This window comes from Sminthopsis crassicaudata, chromosome 4 (assembly GCF_048593235.1).
Source record: "Sminthopsis crassicaudata isolate SCR6 chromosome 4, ASM4859323v1, whole genome shotgun sequence".
Lineage (NCBI taxonomy): Eukaryota > Metazoa > Chordata > Mammalia > Dasyuromorphia > Dasyuridae > Sminthopsis > Sminthopsis crassicaudata.
This window is the reverse complement of record NC_133620.1, coordinates 415,383,726-415,407,607: the sequence shown is the minus strand read 5'-3', so window position 1 is coordinate 415,407,607 and position 23,882 is coordinate 415,383,726. Positions and strand designations below refer to the sequence as shown.

General features: G+C 34.5%; 1 protein-coding gene across 3 annotated transcripts in view; it reads left to right on the top strand.

The window, feature by feature from the left end:
* The window catches only part of FRRS1 (ferric chelate reductase 1), a 113,632-nt gene that overhangs the window by 47,604 nt on the left and 42,146 nt on the right, over positions 1-23,882 (top strand). For 2 of the 3 annotated variants that reach the window (XM_074262773.1, XM_074262770.1), the window contains exon 2: positions 23,682-23,747. The gene's annotated coding sequence lies outside the window, so the exon portion shown is untranslated. Of the gene's footprint in view, positions 1-6,979; positions 7,021-23,681; positions 23,748-23,882 lie in introns of those variants that run through there. The other variant, XM_074262771.1, reaches the window with a different exon arrangement.

Here is a 23,882-nt window from a genome sequence, read left to right as displayed (position 1 = left end):
CTGCACCTAGTGTCTAGTCCTAGTGTAATCCTTCTACAAACCTCATTGGCATTGTCTCTAGCAAGTTGCCTTACCAAAGTGTCTGTTACTTCATTTTCACCATTAGTCCATGTGACAGCTGTCTGCAAACGTGCCACAAAATCAGCAAAGGGTTCATTTGGTCCTTGTACAATTTTTGTGTAGGTCTCACCCTTGTAGTTTTTACTGGGGAGAGAAGCCCACGCTTTGATAGCAGCAGCAGCAATTTGCTGAAATGCTGTTGTGGAGTAATTAATCTGTACTGAAGTATCTGCATAAGATCCTACACCTGTTAGTAGGTCACAGGTGATGGAAGTATTAATGCCACTTCGAGTATTTTGTTGGGCTTGAATCCTACAGAGCTCACTATATTCAGAAAACCACAACAAGTTTTGTCCAGGTTCTAAGCACACCTTTGCAATGATTTTCCAGTCACTAGGGGTTAAAGTTTCATAAGCCAAATTGTGTATTAACATCTTAACATAATTTGATGTAGCCCCAAAGAGAGTGCAAACTTTTTTCAGGTCTTTAAGGACATCTATATTAAAAGGAGCATAGTTTCTACTTTCTTGACCTGCAGAATTATGCTGTTGAATCACAGGAAAAATTTGAAGTTTGAAATCATTATCTATTTCTTTTCCATTTCGGATGGATTCAATAAGCCCTCTTTCTAATCTAGTTATAGGGGTTGGTGTTTGCTGGGGGGGAGGTGCCGATGATATCACTGCCCCTCCCACTCCTCCTCTTCCCTCCGTTCCTGAAGTTGGAGTTGATGTGGGCTGATCAATAATCTGCTCTGTAGAAGGGGTTGAAATTTCTTCTGGATAATCAGAGTCAACACACCCTAATTCCTCATTCAAATCCCCTTGCCCTCTGGCAAGGCCTTGAGTTTGCTTATTTTCTATCTTTTGTTCCTCAAGCTTTCTCCTCTGTTCACTTTTCCTTCTCCTATAACTTGCCTGATAGCTTAAGTCTAATTGAATCACATTGTATAGATAAAATACCTCTGCATTAATTGAATAAGGCCCATTTTTTGCATAAAATTCTTTCATTTCAAGTCCCACTAGTTTCCAGTTATCTATGCTTAGTTTTTCTTCCTTTAAGAACCAAATGAGTCTAAAAGATTATCCATTTGTGGGCTGGTTACAAGTAAATTTTTCTCGTCAATTATCTTAATTATATCCTCTATAGGATTATTACTAGGGGAGACTGGAGCAGGAGCAGGGGCTGTATCTGGGTCAGCTGAGGCTGAGGGAATGTTTTTAGCTAACATCTGCCCTATTTCAGCTATTAGAGATTGCTGGTTTAGTCCTTAACAAGGTAAGTTCCTTATTTCTATTAGAATACTCATGTAATCTCCTGGTCACCTGAGGACTTCAGTGGAAGTAGGGTGCCGGCCCCACGCTTGGACGCCAAAATGCTGGAACTCTGTCTTCCCAGAAATCAGCTGGAGTCAGGATCACTAAACGTCTGATCTTTTACAGTCAAGGTCAGGGGGTTAGGCCTAGCTCCCTCACACACACCTTCCCCCCTCAAATGCCAGGAGAGACTGAGTCAGCTTCTGCCTCTCACTTCCTCTTCCTCCTCCTACTCCTCCCACACAGTCACTCCCCCCTCTTTGTCCCACCAATCAAGTCAGCACAGAACAGCTGGGGAGGGTCAGCCTTCAAACAAGTTAATAGGGAACTGTCCAATTGGCAATTAGTCTCATGTGCTTCATTATCCAAGTGCATTGCTCAGTTCTAGCCCTTTACAATTTTTTATATAACAATAATATTCCATAACATTCATATGCCAAAACTTATTCAGCCATTCTCCAAAAGATGGGCATCCACCCAGTTTCCAGTTTCTTGCCACTATGAAAAGGGCTGCCACAAACATTTTTGCTCATGTGGGTCCCTTTCCTTCCTTTAAGATCTCTTTAGGATATAATAAGCCCAGTAGAAACACTGCTGAATCAAAGGGCCCATAGTTTGATAACTTTTTGAGCATATTTCCAAACTGCTTTTCAGAATGATTGGATCTGTTCACAACTCCACCAACAATGTATCAGTCTCCCAGTTTTCCTGCATCCCCTCCAACATTCATCATTATCTTTTCCTGTCATCTTAGCCAATCAGAAACATGTATAGTGGTACCTCAGAGTTTTCTTAATTTCTATTCCTCTGATCAATAGTGATTTAGAACACCTTTTCATATGACTAGAAATAATTTCAATTTCTTCATCTGAGAATTTCTGTTCATATCCTTTGATCATTTATCAATTAGAGAATGGCTTGAATTCTTATACATTTGGGTCAGTTCTCTATATATTTTAGAAATGAGGTCTTTATTAGAGCCCTTGAATGTAATTTTACCCCTAGTTTAAAGGCATAAACTGTTCCAAAAATGAAATAAAATCATACTGTCCGGGGTATTGTTCAGGCTATACTATCCACGATTTTATTTCCAGAGGAAGAAGTGTGAGGTAACATGGTTTAGTAGAAAGCACACTTGTTGAGTCTGAGACCTAATCTCAGCTCTGCTTCTTACTCCTGTGGTCTTGGCACTTCTCTGCGTCTCAGTTTTCTTGTCTATAACATAAGAGAGTTGAAGTCTTTGATATTTAAGTTCTCATCTATCTCTGTGTCTATGGTACTAAAGAGAAGAAGTAAACATTATGTGACTTGTATTACATCTGATTATTCTTTTATTTGGGATAATTTATCCTTATGAACTATTGACAATTCTTCCCAGGCTCTTAGTGAAAATTCATTTTTATGGGGTGTGTATTATTGCTTGTGTTTACGTAAACCAAGTTCAGTGGCACTCCTGTACTAGAAAGACAATTCAAATCTAAGCCCAGGGCACTTGGTGAGACCATGCTTTTGATCACTAACTGTTAACAGGATAATTATGCTCCCTTAGACACAATGAACTTGAAGGTTAGTTATTACATTGTCTTCTCAGATTTCACATTGCTTAAGTAATGTAGAGGAACTTTTATGTTTGCTTCAAGAGAGATGATCACAAATTTTCAAACTTATTCCTTCCAACTCATAGAAAGCATAATCTCTTTTCTTCTCTCACCCTCCAGCCCTTGGAACTAATTCAGTCTGAGAAGGGGAAGACAGTTAGCTTCACAGCTTAGTTTGCTTGCTATAAAGCATAGCCCCTCTCCCAAGTCCAAAATTCCCCTTGGATGTCATGACTCTTAGGTACCCCATGCCAGGCTCACTGTGTCGCATTGCCCATGATTTTGGCTCCAAGGTTACCATAGCTGGAACTCCAGGCCTATGTGTATCACCTCAGGCACCTGAAGCAGAACAAACAATACAGAGCAGAAACAAACACTCTTGGATCCATTTCCAAGGAAATGGAGTAGGAGAATAGGGGAAAGTTGTTGTTTTTCCTCTCCCTGGTTTAGTTCATGGTATTCACCTTATAGGTCATCTACTCATAGAATCAGAGATTTAGAGCTGAAAGACACCATAATGCCATTCTTATTCAAGCTTATTTTACAAAAGAGGAAATAGCTTCAGAGAGAAAAAGGGCTTGCCCCCCCCCCCCCCCCCAGGATAACATGAGTAGCTCATTGCTAGGAGCAGTGATTCAAGGCCAAAACCTCTGATTCAAAGTCTAGTGTTTTTTTCATCCTGGTTTACTTCCTTATATTATAGATGAGAAAACTAAGGCTCAGAGTCTAAATGAGAAGCCATGGGGCACATAGCTAATTAGAGGCAGAGATGTAACTAGAATTCAGGTTTCCATCTCCTAAATGAAAGTTTTGGTAAAAAATAGGTAAATGATTCAGTGACTCTTATTGTAGAAGCATTTTGGCTTAGTGGCTAGGTCCTGACTCAATCTTTCACTAGTTGTGTGACCCTGGGTAAGACACAAACTTCTCTCACCCTCAGTTTCCTCATCTGTAAAATAGGAATAATAGCAGTTGGGTTAAAAATAAAATGAAATAATATAATTCTTTGCAGATCTTGTAAAGTGTTATAAAAAAGTTATTATTAGTAGTAGTACAACAACCACTACTACTTTATTAGTAATAGTATTACTAGTAGTAGCAGTGTGTAGATAACCTAGTACCAATAGGTAGTCAATTTTTCTTATCAATTTCGATATGGTGCTATAGGATTTTAATGATAAAAATTGCAAGAAAGAGTCAGATTAAATAGAGAAACAGCTGAGATCTCTCGAAATCTGAAAATTCAGTTTAAGAGAGACAAAGATAGCTGACTTAGTTTAAAAGAAGCTATCAGAGAGCAGCTCCTAGGAATGGGGGAAACAGAGGGAGTTGTCTCCAGGCTAATGTCTCTCTTTTCTTTTTAGAAATAGCCCTGAAAGAGGAGTTGAAGAGTAACAACATAATTAAGGTTTTTTACCCTCCTTCCTATTCACACAGGTCTTTTCCCTAACAATTAAGGAATGGTTTGGGAGCTAGGTGGCAGAGTGATAGTGTCAGACCTGGAGTAATAAAGAGTTAAGTTCAAATCTGCCTCTGAAATTTACTAGTTATATGACCTTGGGGAAAGTCACTCAATGCTGCCTGCCTCAATTTCCTCACCTGTAAAATAGGCTGGAAAAGAAAATGGCAAAACACTCCAGTACCTTTGCTCAGAAAACCTCAAATGATGTCACAGCAGATGTGACTGAAATGACTGAACAACAACAAAAATGAATATTTATTTTTAAATGATAGTCATTTCAGCTCTCCCACGACCAAAAGGTCAGTGTTTGTATTTCATAGTCTGCACATGTGATTAATTAGTCAGTAGGTTGAGGTGGGCTATGGAAAACACTTCTTTGGGAATCATTGTTTTTCTTCTTCAATTTGCAGAAGGATCTCATCCACAAAGATAGACTTACAGATAAAATAAATTTATATATATATATATATATATATATATATATATATATATATATATATATATATATATATATATATATATATATATATATATAAAATAAAATGGTATATCTAGTTTCTATTTTCTGGTTCACTTTTATCCTTACTATTTTTCTTTCTTTTGTTTTTTTCTCAATAGTATTTTATTTTTTCAAATACACATATAGTTTTCAACATTCATTTTTGTAAGATTTTGTGTTCCAAAATTTTTCTGCCATCCTCTCTTAGCTCACCCCTCCCCAAGACAAGAAGCAATATGAAATAGGTTAAACAGGTATAATCATTTTAACATATTTGTACAAGAAAAATCAGAACAAAAGGGGAAAAATTATGAGAGAGAAAAAGCAAACAAACAAAAAAGGGTCAAAATTGTATCTTTTGATCCATATTCAGTCTCCATAGTTGTCCCTCTGGATGCAGATGGCATTTTTCATTGGAATCATCTTAATTGATTATATGATAATAATAATATAATTAATTGCTGAGAAGAGCTAGATCATAGTTGATCATCATATATTCTTGATATTACTTTATTTCTTCTGGTTCTGTTCACTTCACTTGTAATGCCAGAGAAACTGAGCAAGATAGAGATTAAAGAGTATTCAATACAGAATTTATTAAATGGAGAGATTTTCTGAGACCAAATGAATCCATGGTTTCGTCCCAGGACTGAACAAGACTATCATCTCAAAGAATCCAGCCCTGTATATCAAAATGCAAGACTCTTTTATAGGGTAACAAGAACAATGACATAATGGGGGAGGTACCTGGATGGGGTTGACCTAATGGGGGGAAGCACCTAGGATGACATGATGGAGGGAGGTACTTAGAGGCTCCTGATATTCTAATGATGTCGAAAATGGATAAAGACCTTTATCCCATCAAACATTAAGAGGGAATGGTTATAACCTGAGACAGAGTAACTAAATAGGACAATTAGGGAAACTGGTTCAGGACATTAAAAGAGAACTGTGGCACAACACATTCAGCATCAGTTCATCTAAATTTTTCCAGGCTTTTCTGACATCAGCCTTTTCTGACAATAATATTCCATTACATTCATATCCTTTAGTTTATTCAGTCATTCCCCAACTTATGGACATCCACTCAATTTTCAGTTCCTTGCCAGTACAAAAAGGGCTGCTACAAACATTTTTGCACCTCTGGATCTCTTCGGGATACAGATTCAATAGTGAGATTCCTGGATCAAAGTGTATGCACAGTTTTATAGCCCTTTGGGCAAAGTTCCAAATTGCTCTCTAGAATGTTTGGATCATTTCACAATTTTATCAACAATGTATCAGTGTCCCAGTTTTCCCACATATCCTCCAACATTTATCATTATCTTTTCCTGTCATCTACCTCAATTGGATAGGTATAAAATGGTACCTCAGTTTGATAATTCTTTTTTAAGGTGAATGTTGACTCAATTCCCTTAGCAGTCTGCTACATTTTATCTGTATCTCTCTGTCTCTTTGCCAGTCTCTTTCTGTCTTTCTCTGTCTCTTTCTCTCCCCTCTTATTTTTAAATATCTGAAATGTGACTATTATCTTACCTATAGAGTTGAGAAATTGCTCAATGACTATTGTCTAGATACAGTTATGTTTCTATAAACTGATTCCTTTGTTGGTTCTTATGGACTTTTCTATTTTCATTAACTAACTGCATAACTTCAGAGGCCCCACTTTCCTTATCTGTAAATGGGCAAAATAATATTGTATTACCCACCTCACAAGATTATTGTAAACCTTAAATGAAATAAGTTGTGAAAAAGACATAACTGTATATAATCATATACATGAGAAATCATTATCACTATATGTTAGCAAATTGTTTTGGAGGTAAAAAATTGTTCGTATTTTCTAGGTAAAATACTTTTTTTAAAAGCAGAATTTATTACAAAAGTGTTCTTTGTCTAAAGTCATTATTTCCAGCAATGTGGTTTTAAGACTAGAAGTTGCCTTGCTAGTTGAGTTTTACAGCTTAGTTTGGGAATGTTCCCAGTTGATTACTGAGTAAGTTAGCTCCACCCAACAGCTGTAATGTGATACAAGTTGTAAGGAAACCAGGAAGCTGGTTAGGGTGCATTGTCAGTCTTCTCAAGGTAAGTGTGTCTTTACGTGGTTTCTCTCAGTCAACAATCATGCCGGAAAAAACATTTGCAGTCTTATACAAAAGTCTAATTACTATGAGGTTCATCAGAAAGAATCTCGAAAGTCAATGTTTAATTGGAGAGTAGAAGATTGGCAGGAGAGAGCAAATGTTTTGTGTTTTATGTTTTTTTTTTTTTGAATGATTTTCTTATACTTGTGGTGATGCATGCTTTGAAGGGCAAGGAATTAATGAGCTGTCCCATGACACTGAGTAATATGCATTAATAGGGAGAAAAATGTGGCAATAAGGAGAAGAGAATTTTCTTAGTCTAATAATGAAAAGCTCTAATTTTGTTTGAGTAAAAAATTTCTGGGTTTAACTATTAAAATTTTGAAACCACTGGGAATACAGCTTTAATTACAAAATTGGATGGCACTACTGCCTGGGAATTGATTCAGGCTTTAATTGGCTTTTTAAATACCAAGAGGCTTTTAGCCAGAAATTTTAGTCCCAAACTTTGTAATTTATTTAAAAAAATTTTTTTTTTAAGCAAAAATTCAGGGATCTGTGTTTGGTCCTGTGCTGTGTAACATTTTATCAATGATTTGACTAAGACATAAATGCTTTGCTCATTATTTCCTTCTGAAGTTGCAGAAAAGTTGTAGTGTCTCAAAAATTATTCTTACTACCTTAATTTCTTATTCTGTAATCTATTGTCTCAGGTTTCTGATATGTTGAAAGGGTGAATTTTCAGTTTATAAATTTGTCGCTTGTCTTTGAAGTACTTAACTTCATTTCTTTTTCTTTCTTTTTAAAAGTTTTTTTTTATTTAATAGTATTTTATTTTTCCAATTACAGAAGATAGTTTTCAGCATTCATTTTTATAAGATTTTGATTTCCATTTTTTCCTTCCTCCTTCCTTTACTACCCCCACTTCCAAGAGAGCAAATAATCTAATACAGGTTATATATGTTCAATCATTTTAAACATATATATTTTCATATTAATCATGTTGTGAAAAAAAAATCAGAACAAAAAGGAAAAACCACAAGAAAGAAAAAGCAGCAAAAAAAGATGAAAATAGTGTGCTTCAATCTGCATTCAATCTCTATAATTCTCTTTTTGGGTACAGATGGCATTTTCTACCTCAAGTTTATTGGAATTATCCTGAATCAATAATTTATTGCTGAGAAGAGCTAAGTCTGTCATAGTTGATCTTCACATAATCTTGCTATTATTGTGTACAATTCAACTTCATTTCTTGAAGACCCTTATCCAATTTGATTTTGTTCTTGGAGAATATCAGAGATATTTGGTTTAAAGTGAATTGGTGGATTTTTTTTCAAAATGAAAAAGAACCTAAACTTTAAATTTTGATTGTTTTTGCATGAAGGAGGGAGAAGCACACTTATTTGATTATTTAATAAAGGAAAAATGAGGTTATGTGGTTTATCCCCTTTAATGGGATGCATATTTGACATTTATCAGTTCAATTAAAAATCTCTATTATATATAATATACATATATATTATATGCCAACTATAAGACATGGGATATAAGGACAAAAGCAGGTTTTTTTTTTTTTTTGCCTCCTGTGGTTATATTGCATTATAAAGAATTTTCCTTATAACAATGCTAAGTCAGATGGTATGTTTTATGCCTTTTTATTAGTAATATGACATTTATATAGTACTTTAAGGTTTGCAAAAGAGTTTGCTACTTATCTAATTTTATTCTCACAACAGCTCTGTCATGTAGGTCTACCAGTATATTATCCTTGTTTTCTAGATGAGGAAACCCAGTCTCAGAGAGATGTTGAGTAACTTGCTCAGCTATTATATGTCAGAGCTGGTATTTGAACACAAGTTTCTTGGAGTACTTTATAAAGTGTTATATGAATATGAATTGTTCTTAATGCTTTTTTTTTTTTTTTGGGGTCCAGTGCTTTTCCCACTGTACCAGGCGGTTCTAAAATGTTTATAGCAGTTCCCTTTGGAACCACAAATTGTGAGGATGCCCATCAATTGGGGAATGGTTGAATCTGCTGTGGCACATGATTTGTGATATGGAATACTATTGTGCAATAAGAAATAATGAACTCTTTGATTTTAGAAGAACATGGATAGGTTTGCATTCTATAATGAAGAGTGAAATAAGCAGAACCAAGATAATATTGTATTCAGTCATAGCAATGTTGTTTTTACTATTATTAGGGTTATTTATTATTATTAACTCCCAAATTTGCTACAAAGGATACTACAAAGGAAGATATTCTGGATACTCTGTATCCAAAGAAAGAACTGATAAATAGAAGTATGTTTATATATATCTATATCTATCTATGTACATACATACATATATACATACATATATAAGAAAAAGAAAAGAAAAAAAGGAAAAAAATACATACCTTTATTGTATATTTAAAAGGAATAGCAAGTTATATATAAAAGTTTGCAGTTTCATGTGCAATCATCTTTTTAAAAAATTCTGTTATGTTATAGAAATGCATGTTTCATTTCATAAATTAAAAATAAATAAAAAAGATTCTTTGCACCAAGATTAATGTGCATTGACAATTAGCAGTCTCATAAACTGAAAAATTTGTAAACTGCACAAATTACCCAGATGTGGATTATTATTATCTCTTATATGGGCAGCAGATTTACTGAAATTTTGTTTAAGAAATTTATGTTTACACTATGCACTTTTTTTTGTAGTTAGCTCAGTATTCTCATTGCATCAAGAACAAATCATATTCCTTTTCCTCTCCCCTCCATACATTCAAATTTCTTCAACCTTCTTTTCTGCCTATCCTAATTCATAAGGTCCAGTTCAAGTTCTAGTTGCTATACAAAACCTACTTTGCTTGAACACTTATTTATCTCTCTTCTCTGAATATCTGTAGCACTTTTTATTTATTTTTAGAGTGTTATTAACTATATAGTATCTTGCATTATTCATGGTTGTTTCATATTGGATCCCCAAGTGGGCTATCTACTTTTTGTGCTCAGAGTGATGACTTACACTTTGCATCTCTAACAGCATTTAATACTGCGTTAAAAGCACAGCAGAAGGTTACAGCAACTTGTTAGCTTTGGTTGACTGAAGACAACCTTGTTTCAAATATCCTTATTTAGGTGAACCTGAAAACAATCATTTCATTTAAAAATACTGAAATCATCAATTGCTGAGTGGGCAAGTTGACAAGAAAACATTTTATTAGAAACTTTGAGTCTCTCTCCTTTTCTTTTTTACCTTTCTCCTTCCCTCCCTCCCTCCCTCCCCCCTTTCCTTCCTTCCTCCCACCCTTCCTTCTTTCCCTTCTTTTCTTCTTATGAATCTATCATCTATTGTAGAATTCATGGCCTTTTACAGCTTGAAGGATTCATAATTTATTTGAGTATTATTTTGTAAAGATATTGACATTTAAAAAGTATCTTAGTCTCATTATTTATTTATAAATTCTTAATCTAGCTATCATTTTAATGTAATTGGGAATATGATCCTTGTCCCTACTATGTTTCAAAGCATTTAAAGCTAACTTAGGAAAATAGCTTTTTGAAGATCATGGAACACTGGGGAGCTGAAGTTAGAAACAGATCTGTAGAGTTCTTATTGTAGAAAGAACATTGGTGTTTGATCAATAAAGTGTTGGATTTGGAGTCAAGAAGACCAAAGTGATACTGAGTGAATCATTAACTTCTCTGGGCCTCATTTTCCACACTTGGAAACTAGTAATAATAATAGTACCTGACTCTCAGGAGTGTTATTAGAAATCAAATGAGATAGTGACTCTTCAAATGAAACCTTTAAATGCGATATAAATATTACTTATCGTCATCATTATTATCAATATTATTAATTTGAAGCCAAGAGACTTGAGTCCAAATTCTGACCCTTACATTAACTAGTATCACCTTTGGTCAAGTCATTTAATCTCTGATCCTCAGTATGTCTATTTCTAAAATTGAGAGAATAATATTTGCATTTTCTACATCAAAGGGACATTTTGAGGAAAGCAGATTACAAAACTTGATATAGTAATGATTCCTTGATATAGTAATGATTCTTTTTGGATTCCTGGGCCTATATTCTGTCTGCTATATTATTATACCTTTTTTTTTTTTTTTCTACCAGCAGCTTCCACTAAAACTTTAAAACTGTTCATGCAAGCAATTCCTTTTTCGTATTCTCTATGCTATCTCTGTGTCACTGGTTTGTTCCTTCTAACTGTGACAATGGGTCTCCAGTGGGGTATTTTAGGAATCTGTGCTTGGCCCTGTATTGTAGGTTAAAGGCATAAGTAGCACAAAGCTGGATGACAGAATCCAAAAAGATCTTGAAAGATTAGAACACTGGGCTGAATCTAATAAAATGAAATTTGTTAGCAGTAAACACAAACTCTTACACTTGGGTACAAAAAAGTAAAATTTACAAGAATAAGATGATATTCAGTCATATGAAGAATCAGATATGAGTGGACAACATCTTATCTTTGTAAATGTCTGACTTTCATGATCCTGTGAACCATAATGTCCATTTTTTTTTTTTTTTGGCAAAGATTCTGGGGTGTGGGGCAGCTAGATGGTTCAGTGGATAGAGCATCAGCTCTGAAGTCAGGAGGACCTGAGTTCAAATTTGATCTGACACTTAATAGTGCCTAGCTATGACCCTGGGCAAGTCACTTAACCCCAATTGCCTCAGCAAAAAACAAAACAAACAACAAAAAACCTTTGAGGTGGCATGCCATTTTCTTTTCTAGTAGATTAAGGCAAACTGAGCTTAAGTGACTTTTCCAGGATACTTTGGTTCTGCAAAGTCATAGAACACAATGCCTTCTCTGATGAGGGCCCCCTCCCCGCCATGCTGATCAGTTCTGAGCCAGTGGCTCCCATGTCATACAATCAATTCTAAACTTCTTAAAAAGAGAACTTGAGAGTGCCCTTGTTTTGCCTTTTCTAGTCACCTTGTGAGTGCTTGCCTGTATGAATTCTCCATAAAATATATATATATATGTATATATATATATATATATATGTATATATATGTATATATATATACATATATATATATATATATATATATATATATATAAATTCTGATTAGGATTATTTTAGAGCTTTGAAGATGGAATAAAGTGAGAGATTTTCTTGTTGTAACTGAGCAAGAATTTAAATAAACGAAGGAGAAAAAGAAATAAAGATTTGTACTTATGAGAAAAATATATAAATATAATTAACAGAGCTGTGATTTTGAAAGGTAGAAAAACAAGGCCAGCAGCATGAAGTATGTGATTCCCCAAAAGAGAAAGAAAGGAGGTAACAGGGAAATGATACTGTGTTAGTTTCCTATTTGTGCAAGCCACCATTTCTTTGCTTAGGGCATTTTCTATTTTCTAGAATCATGGTACCTCAAGTATTGGCAATATTCTAGATAAGATTTGATGAGGATAGAGTACAGTGGGACTATCATTTCCATATATATGAAGCCTTAAATATCTGTCTATGCATACATATATATTAGCTATTATTATTATTATTGAAACCTTTGTTGAAGAAATACACAAAACAGATGTTTAAATATTTAAATAACTTGGGCAGAAATAGTGAAGTTTTAGGGAAAGGTAATGAATTCTATTTTGGACATGTTGATGTTGAGATGTTTGGGACACCCATTGTGAAGTCTCTAATAATTGGTGAAACAGGGTTTGATTTAAGTTAAACATGTGCAGTTTTTCTAAACATATTTCCATATTCATTATGCTGCAAAATCAGATCAAAAAGGGAGGAAAAAACTATAAGAAAAAAAAAAAAAGCAAACAACAACAACAAAGTAACCCTAAGACCAAAAAGGAAGCTAAATATAGGTTGGAATACATACAAAAAAAAAGTTCATATATAATTGTGATTGTCATATAATTTAAAATTAGGTGACATACACCATAGAAGGCACTTGCTCTCTCTACCTTGTTTTTTCCCTTACCAAAGATTTTGAGTTTCCTGGAGTCTATTCAGTTGGTCAAGTATCATTGGCTGCTGAATCTCTAATTTAAAACTTTGAGATATCTTTTAAATTTTGTTATATTTAATTTTTATATTCTCTTCATCACCTGATATATCCCTCTACATCTCCTTCCTAGTGATCCATCTTTTAGAATAAAAAAGAGAAAATAAAAACAGTTCAGCAAAATTAACCAGCATATCAGACAAGTCTGTCATTAGATGCAGTATTCAAGAAGGGGGCTGTGCTTTGTCATTATGTTTAATTTTTTTCCTTATTCCTTTTTACTGTTTTGTTGTTTTTTCCAATATTATAATTGTATATATATATTTTCCTATTTATGTTTCTTTGTATTCATCATATTCATAGTTTCTTCCATTATATTAATGTACTGTAATTTGTATAGTTATTCAAAAAGGAACATTTACTTTGTTTTCAATTTTTTGCTATTAACATTTTAATATATATGGATCCTTCCTTTGATCAATTATCTACTTAGGGAAGAAGACTAGCAGTGAGATTTATGAGGCTTAGGTTTTGGGGTTCCCTTTTCAGGGAACCAAATGATAAGGTCTAGATTTAGGGAACCAAAATGAGATTAGGGTTTCTGGTGGTCAGGGAGTTAAATGATAAGGCCTAGTGGCAGGTTCAGGATTCAGGGAACCAAAAGGAGAGGTTTGACTCTCCTGCACCCCCTTGGGATTTGGCACAAGAGTAGGGAGTTTTGGGGAACCCCTTCTGGCAGTGCAGGGATTCTCTGTAAAGGAATTTACAAACCCAAAAACCTAGATTGGTAAAATAGGTTTATTATAGGGATTGGGAAGTAAGGTTAGAAATCCTGACAGAGAGGCATAAAGGCTTGTTAGGGAAATGGTGAGGATAAAGAGAGAGCAGAACTGGAAAAGAATATTATCCAGTAGGCAGAGGCCTCCTTGTCATAGCAAGCATGGCATAGCTGGCATGTCTAGAAACTCTGCAAAGAGAGGATTTTAGATTGGCTTTTTTATAATAGGAGTTTTGGCTACAAGCTGGGTTTCAGTTTGAGCTGAATTTGAATAGAATTGATTTGGAATTCTTTTTGCCCAGGACTGAACCAACCCCAGCCAGTAACAGAATGAAGCTGTTTACCTTGTTTCCCTCGGGTGGGCAGGGTCCCTCACTGAGGCAGAGTTGAAGATTTTCTCTTTCAAGAAGTTTTAAACTTTCGGGATCCCTTCTTCAAGATCACTGGGTCAAAAGATATTCATTCATTCAATAGACATTAATTAAGCACCTATTATGTGCCAGGCACTGTTGGGAGAGACAACTTGCACAAATATATTCCAAGCAAGCTAAATAACATGATAATTAGGAAATAATCCAAAGAGGCAAAGTACTGGAGTTAAGAGGAGTTAGGGAAGCCTTCCTGTAAAAGGTGGAATTTTAAATGGAATGTAAAGGAAGCCAGGGAAATTAGTAGTCTGTGTGGAGGACCATTGCCTAGGCATGGGGGTAGCCAAAGAAAATGTTCTGAATCCAACGTTCTCATTGGACCATCGAGGAGGGCAGTATCACTGGATTATGTATTAAGAGTATAAAGTATAAGAAGACTGGAAAGGTAGAAGGGAATTAGATTATAATGGGTTTTACACATCAAACAGAGCATTTGTATTTGCTCCCAAAGGCAATAGGAAGCCACTAGAGTTAATTGAGTAGAGGAATGACATATTCACTTCTTCATTTTAGGAAAATCACTTTAGTCATTGAAAAGGATGGATTGGAGTGGGAGAGACTTGAGACAAGCAGACTCACGAGCAGCCTAATGTAGTAATCAAAATATGAGGTCTTGCATTAGTCAGGGACAGCATGGAGTGATGGCAATGTCCGATATGAGAAGGAGTATTTGAGCGATGTTGCAAAGGTGAAGTTTCATAAACCTTGTCAATAGATTGAATATGCAGTGGAGAGGGGCAAGGAGAGATAGTGAGGAATACAGAACAGCTAGATTGTGACTTAGGAGGAAGAGGAGGGAAAGGATAGGAAGAAAGTTAATGAATTCTGTTTTGGACCTATTGAGTTTATTAAGATACCTACTGGACATAAAGTTTAAGGTGTCTTAAATGAAGTTGGAGATGCAAGATTGGAGATCAGTAGAGAGTTTGGGGCATGAAAGAGAAATTTGATAATCATCAGCATACAGATGGTAATTAAAACCATGGGAGCTGATATCACCAAATGATATAGTATAGAGGGAGAAGAGCAGAAGACCTAGGACAGAACCCCAAAGGACTGCCACTATTAGAGGACATAATCTGAAAGAGGATCCAGTAAATGAAACCGAGAAGGAGCAGTTAGATATTAGGAGGAGAACCAGGAGAGCAGTGGTATCCTAAAAAATTAGAGAGAAGAAAATATCAAGGAGGAAATATTCAATAGTGTCAAAGGCTGCAGAGTGGTCAAAGAAAATGAAGATTGAGAAAAGGCCATTGGAATTGGCAACTAAGATCATTGGTGACTTTGGAGAGATCAGTTTTGGTGGGTTAAGAAGAAAATAAGAAGAGATGAAATCTCTTGCTCAGATGGAGAGGTTAGTCTTGGGAAGGAATAAAGCTACTCCATCATGTAAAATAAGAATGAAATAGGAAAAAACAGCAGAGGGAATCTGAGTGATAATGAGGTGGGGAAAAGGGGAGTCCATGGCAAATGGCTACAATTTTTTTTGGAAAAATATAAGGCAAAAATATGAAAATTTAAGTCGTTTTTAAGCATAATTCAAATTTCTTTCCTTAATGACTGGAACAATTCAAAGCTTTACCAACAGCATATGAATGTATTCTTCAGGATGACATGGATGGAAAGATGAGGTGCCATCATTGTTATCTCTGTTGCAAAGGCTAGGAGAATGAGGGTTGCTCCAGAAGTTGACTAAAAGTTTGGGGAGCATACTTTTTTCCTCATTGTGGATTATTTAGAACCTTTGCTTAGACACTTAGTGACCTTATTTTGATTTTAAGATTCCAGGGTGGTAACTGGTAGCCAATGCTCTATATAGTAATAAAAATTCCCTTGACCACCTTATTAGATAAGTATGCAGAATTAACTTCTTCAGACATGTTTACCTGCACGTATACCCATCCTACGTAGTTCAAAAAGACTTAATTAATACATAACAAAGATATAAGGCTTTTGATTCAGTACTCAGATAAAAGGTGTGTAGGTACTTGGCTTAGCATCCACAAAATTTCATGCATATTAGATTTTTTAACTCCTTTGATGTAATACAATTGCCCACAGTATTTGTTTCAGACATGTTAGTGTTTGTTTAATCAAATTGTCTCTTGCAGAGTAAGTCAAAATCTTAGGACAAGAAGTTTAAGTGCACAGAGAATATTATTGGAATCCTGGGTGTTCTAAGATCTAAATTCCTATTCATATTAAACCAGTATCTCCTAGAGTACTTTCTGATTTGGGCAAGGTAACTGGTAGTTTGAATTTTTTTCCCATTAGGCAAAAAAGCCAATTAAAAAAATAGTTCAAGAATACCCCCCTACCCCCCACCCCGTCTCCTCCAAGTTGGAATGAATTTGGGATGTTGTTTTGTTTTTATTTAGGCTGTTGTTTTGTTTTTTGGATTGCTCTGGTTACTTGCCAGGATTGCTTCCTATCCCCTATTTTTTCTTTCCCTAGAGGTGTCCTGACCATACCACTTATCATATTCCTAGAGTACCACTGGCACAGTAAATAGAGCACTGGACCTAGAGTAAAAAGAAATAAGTTCAAATCCAGCTTCAGTCATCAACACTGACTTTAGTAACCTCACCTAACTGCTGCTTGTTTCATTTTCTTTATCTGTAAAATGAGGAATAACAATAGCATCTACCTCTCAGGGTTGTTGTGAGGATCAAATGAGAATATTAGCATAGTGGCTGGCACACAGTAAGAACTATATAAAATATTGTGGTTATTATTATTATTATTATTATTACTATGGCTATGATGATAATGATAAGAAGATGTACTTTTAGTACAATAAATAGATAAAAGTTTTGTCAGAAATATGGTAGGACTCCACTAATGGTAGTAGATTTGCAAAAAATCAAATAAACAAGAGTCTTTTTCCCTGATAGTGTTTAAAGGCACTTAAGAATGCATAACTGACATTGATTAGTGCAGTCTTATTGATAATTACAGAAAACATCACCTTGTTAAAAAAAAGAAAAAGAAAAAATAGTCTTAACTATCCATAGACTTGTTACTGTATATAAACAGTGTAATTATCTGCGAAGTTCTTAGGTATATCAAATGGAAAAGCTAGGTAATTACTACAATTGTAGCTAGAGTACTGTTTTTTTCTTGACCTGCCTCTGACAACTTTTTGAACAAAGAATTAGAGTTACTGTATTGTAGTATATTTTTATATGAGCAACTCTTATTGGTTTAATTTTCATTCCCCTTCAAAATCAAGTTTTTTTTTTTTTTTTAATATCATAGCCAGTCTTTTGGTTAGTAAATATTCATGGAATCTCAACAGTTGTAAGCAACATCAGAGACCATTTAATGCATCTTGTATCTGACTGACATTCCCTTTACAATATCCCTAAGAAGTGATCCAAGGAAAGGGAAAGCTGTCTCTATTATCTTGAACTCATGAAGTGATTTTCTGAACCCAAATGTAAATTTTTTTTGGTTGTTATTTTGAAAGTCAATTGGAATTAAGAGTCACAGAACTAGTAAATGTTAAGTGTCTGAGGTCACATTTGAACTCTGGTCCTCCTGACTAAAGAGCCAGAACACTATCCAGTGCCACCAGCTAGCTGCTCCCCAAGTGTAAATCTTTATTGCATTGATTCTTCTTACTTGGTTCTCCCATATATAAGTAATTTAAAATTTAAGCTCTTATGTTACCTTGAGTTTCTCATCATTATCAAAGCCCATTGTGATCTGTGGCTAATCTCACTTTGCTTCTTACTGTCTGTAGTTTTAGTAGAATACATGAAACTTAAAACTCCCTGCTTAGTGACAATTGTGGTATTTTGTATGCAAAGTTTGTTGTTTTTTACTTTGTATAAGGTAGAAACATGAAGATTTTATGTTTCTTAAACATAAAGATTTTAAGTATCTAACTTTCAGGGAAGACAATCATAATCAAACATCTTATCAGAATAGCTGACATTATCTATCAGAAAGGATATATGAAATACTATGTGATATGCCAAATCTCAAGTCACTTAACCTAGTTTACATCAGTTTCCTTATGTATAAAATGATTTGGAGGAAAAAAATAGCAAACTACTCCAGTATCTCTTCCAAGAAAATCCCAAATAAGGCTACAAAAATTCAGACATGAGTGAAATGAAGGTGGAAAGAAAACATGCTGGATTGTTGTGTCAGGGAATAATACATTACCTAGTTTCTATTTTGCTTCTTATCAATCTTTCAGGAATTTTTGTGCTTATTTAGAATAGAGAATTTTAAATTACCTTGTGTTTTGTCATACTTCTTTGCATTGTTTACATACAAAGTTATATTTACATTGGATACATCTTAGGATCATAGATTTATTTTTCAGCATGGAACCCTACCCATTTTCCTCTTTTTCCTTGGAGAGGGATATAGATTACTTCAGAATTAATTCTTGTGAGACAAGCCTATATACCAATACTATCATTTAACTAAATGCATTACTATTTTGTATTCAGTAAAATGTCTTGGGGAATTAGATGGTGCAGTGAATAAAGAACTGACCCCGAAGTCAGGAGGATCTGAGTTCAAAATTGGGATTCAGATATTTAATACTTACTAGCTACTTAATCCTAACTGTTTCACCAAAGGAAAAAAAATAAAATGTCTGGTACATAGTAAGTACGCATTTGTTGAATTGTCTTAAATCACATATGCTCCATTATGTTCTTTGTGGATAAAGGTGTATAATGGGGAAGTAACCTTAACTTTAGATATTCCAGGAGGCATCATGGCAGTGGATGATCCAACTGATATTCTATTCAGTGTGGGAGACTAGGTTTTAATAAGAAATGGCATTAGAATGGAACCATAAATTTCCATATAATCTAGTATAATACATGACCAATTAAATTTGAAATTATTCCCTTTGAACTTATGGGAAGTTTTTCTTCATTTTTTCCAAGTTCATTGTTTCCAAGAGCTTTGCACTTTCCTAGTGAATGATAGGCTTTTGGTATCTTAGTCACTTCTCTTTTTAGATTTATAATCTCTAATATTACTATTGTGCTTTTCCTGCTTTCCTGGTCCTCCTTTGAATCACAGTTAACTTCAAAGACTTCTGGTACATTTCCCTCATTTTACAGATGAAAAAAATGATGTCAATAAGATTAAATGATATACCAAAGTCACACAGCTACCAAATAGTATTTATTTAACAATCATTTATTAAATACCTACTATATGTATACCACATTGCACCACTTTAGAGATAGCAATCATGCTTTCTTAAATCTTATCTTTTCCAGGCTAAATATCTCTAGTTCCTTCAACTGATATGACAGGTTTTATATTCTCTCACCATTTGGATTAGCTTGCTCTGGATATACTCAAATTTGTCAGAGAAATATCTTCTAAAATGTATGACTGAGAATCAATACAATGGAACTATAACCCCCATTGTTCCAGACTCAAACTGGATTCATTACTAAAATTATACAGATGTAATTAACCTTTCTTTTTTTTTTTTTTTTTTTTTGGTAACCATATCACCTTATTGATTTATCTTCTTCATTTTAAGCAACGGTTATAGAACTAGGAGAGACTTGTTCTTATCTCCTAAATAATTGCTGCTTAGAGAAAATCTTTCTCTTTTTTGACCTCCCAGAGAATTTTCCACACTGTTCGCCAGTATTTGTACATGATGCTTGCTAAGTACTCATTAAATTCTCCTAAGGAATTTGGTGTCTTTGGAGCTGCTTTTAGCTTTTGACCCATTTTTTCTGCCCTAGTTAATATTCCTAACACCATTTAAAATGTTTAGGCTTATTCTCATTAATAAATTTGATTTCTCTATTTCATTTCCCTGTACACTATTTGGATAATCCTTCTCTAGAGGCCATGTGACCTTGGACCCCTTGGTTTAGTATACATGATCCCTGGTAGATGTGTTGAACTTGGCACTTAGAAAAACTTGAGTTCAATCCAGTCTGTTACTCACTCTGTAACACTGAGCAAGTCAAATGAGCTAAAATTATCTAATGTCTCTTCTGAAAAATGAGGGAATTTGAATCAATAGCCTCCTAAATTTTCTTTCAGCTCTAAATCTATGACCTTATCATCCTTGTGTTTCTAAGATTATTGTTGCATTGTTATTGTTGTTGTCTAGTAAGTAAAGATCTGGAAGTCAATTCAATAATATTTGGGATAGGTTTTTGCCTCAAATACAAATTAGCTTACTAATTTTGGGCAAGTCATTTAACCACTGTGAATCTCAGTTAAGACAGTTAACAAGCATTAATTCCCATCTGTAAATCTGGGATAATAATGTTTATCTCACTGAGTGATTGTGGAGATCAAATGAGGTAATGTATATAAAGAACTTTGCAATTGTTAAAGTGCTATATAATTGTGAGGATTGATGATATTTCTCTTGTTTTGGAGTCTATACAGACTAATCTGTGTAATATTCTTCTCTATTTGGCCATTCTTCAACTGATGGGCATCCATTCAATTTCCAGTTCCTTGCCACTACAAAAAAGGGCCACTACAAACATTGTTGCTTATGTGGGTCCTTTTTACCTCTTTTATGATCTCTTTGGGAGACAGAAGCAGTAGAACACTGCTGCATCTATACACAGTTTTATAGCTCTTTGGGCATGTTCCAAATTATTCTCCAGAATAGTTGTATCACTTCACAACTCTACCAACAATGCATTAGGTACAGAGCTTTTTGTTTTTGTTTTTTTTAAATACATACTTTGTAGTTAAGTAGAGGAAATTTTTTTCTGGTTCTCATTGTCTCACTTGCCTTCAGGTTGATGACTCTTTATGGGTAACTCAGATTATTCCACTTACTGTTCCTCATATACAACACTTCAATTCCTATCTTTTTTTTTGCCAGTTGTGTCCCTTGTCTGGAATGTAATTTTCATTTATTTTTGCCTCTTGAAATCATTGTTTTCTTCTCAGACTCTATTGAACAGTGTCAGCTTCTGTGAGAGACCATTCATGGGTCCCCAAAGCTGCTAATGTCCCTCTCCTGCTTCTCACTAAAGTGCTTAATGTAGTTTGTCTGTACTTATATAAGTATATATCTTCCTTATTAAATATTAATTTTTTTTGTCTATACCAGTATTTGTATGTTTCTCCCTTATGAGAACATGAGCTTCATGAAGATTGGAATTGTTTTTGCTTTTTTTTTTTTTTTTGCCAGTTCTTAGGACAGTGCCTAGCATTTAGTAGGTGCTTGTTGATTGATTCATGTATTTGTAAGTCATGTCTCATGTCTTCCCCACTTCCCTTGAAAAATGACTTTATAGGATCCTGGTAAACAATAGAAGAAGAAAAAAACGACTTGTCAATATGTCAATAAACATAAATTCCTCTGTCAATAAGGGAAGTGTATTATGGTGCCACATGTATTGAGAAATGCCAACACTTTTAGTTGTCTGTAAATATCAGAGTGCTTACTCCATGCCTAGGATTATGCTTGGATGATACCAATTGGTTGTTTTCCTCTGGGATGTTAGAGTATTTGTTGGGCATGGCTGGTATGTTATCATCAGAACTAGTTGCTTCTTATTGATTACTGTTTTGGTCATTTGTTTTTGCTATTGTTCTTTGCAAATTTGATTTAAGAAACTCTGGATATAAAAGATAGGAACATAGTCCCCACCTATGAGAAGTTACAGTCTAGTTGGGGAGATGACATCTCATCTTGTTTCATTTTGTCCTTCTGATATCTATACAGGGTGTAGCAGAAATTAGAGCTTGTACTTGAAGGTTGGATTCATTTAGGTAGAAAGTATGGTGGATGTGGGCCAAGTTACAGAGGTGGGAATGTTTGCCTGTGTTGAGATGAGACTTACAGAAAGATGCTGATTAACTGACTAGAGAAACAGACTTTGTTTATAATAACTAATATTCATGTAGCACTCTTAAGATTTACAAAATACTTTTTTTTCCCCAAAAAACAATCTTACAAAGTAGGTAGAGCAGTTTATCATCGACCCCATTTTATAGATAATGAAGCCAAGGTTTAGAATGCTTATACATCTGGAAAATGTCAGAGTTGGGATATAATTTATTATGATTCCATGTTCTGTTTTCTTACTACTATGCCAGGCTACAGCTTTGAGTTATTTTTTTAAGATTTGGATACTAATGTAAGAGAAGATTAAAGAGGGATTTGAATGCTAAATTGAAGAGTTTTTATACATGTTCTGTTAGTCATATGGGGAGCCACCAGTGGTTTTGGAGTTGGTGAGAGTATGTTGTGATGAAAATGGATATTTTTGGAATCCATGACTTGTTTTGGCCTTGTGGAATGGTTCAGAGAAGATACTGCAATCAAGCAGATTCATTAGGAAGCTTCTGTTGACATAGAGTTGTAAGCTAAAAAGGAACAGATTAAGGTGACTGGGAGTAGAGAGACTCAAGATCTGTCATTTCAGATACTTAGTGTTTGAATGTAAAGGTTGAATGAGAGACTTATCTATTAAATTTTTGATGTTTTTTAGATTTTTGACTATTGCTTTGAGAAACAATGCACAAATTGTTAAAGAATTGCTAATTATTAATCATTCATACTTGGGAATTTCAGTTAATATATTAATGTCCCTTCATATACGTTCATCTGCTCCTGAAATGTGCTTCCTAAATTGCCATCTCTTTGCTTCTTTGGGAAGAGCTAAGAATAGGGTTATAATCTCTGGACTACAGTAGGAAGAATTTACTATTGCCTTTAGCTATACGCACCTAACACAAAACCCCAGATTACCTTGACCTGCTTTCTACTGATTTATATGCATGCCTTTTATTTTAGTTTGGTTCACTGCCTATCTTGAAACTTTGGTATTTGAGACGACTCCCTTTCCTTGGACTATAAGTTATAGATAGCTGTGATCTATGTCAGTGGAAGGAGAGGAAGTTTCCCACACAACTATTCATATGGTAATAAATTTATTATGATTCATATGATAACAATAAAAGCTAGCATTTATAAAGAGCTTTACAAGCTGTTCATTATTTCTTTTAATCCTCACAACAGTTCTATGAGGTAGGTGCTCATCCTTATTTTAAAGGGAAGGAAAGAGAATCTGGGAGGTTGTGATTTGTGAGGGTAAAGTGGAGGATATACAGCTAATTAAGTATCAAAGGTAGGACTTGAATTCAGGTCGCTCCTGACACTATATATCTATTGCTTTTTTGGTAATCCTATGTAGACTGCCTTTTTTATTTTATTTTATTTTTTTAAAATTGGAGATGAGTTTCATCTTTCTTTTTTTGTACTGTAGTTGAAATGGATTTTGCTGTGGATCTTCTATATCTGGGATTTGTAAATAATTGATACTTTGAAGATAACTTCTGATACTGAAACCATAGAAACATTTCTAATTACATAAGAGGTTTTCAGATAACATGAAGTGTACGTGAAGTAACATTTTCTCAGTATTGAGGATTTTTAAAATTTTTACTTTGTTTTATCTTTTTTTGCTTTCCCTACAGGAGACTCTCTAAGAACTGCAAGTTTCCAATTCAATTTTTTGTCATCTCACTGAATTATTCTGCAAAGTGAGTCCCATTTACTCTTAATTGATGTTGATAGGCAAGAATTTACTAGATGATTTATTGCCCCATTGGAGATGAATGAGACAACATAACCTTTGATACAGAAGGCGAAGAGATAAATTTAGGATCTTCAACTCA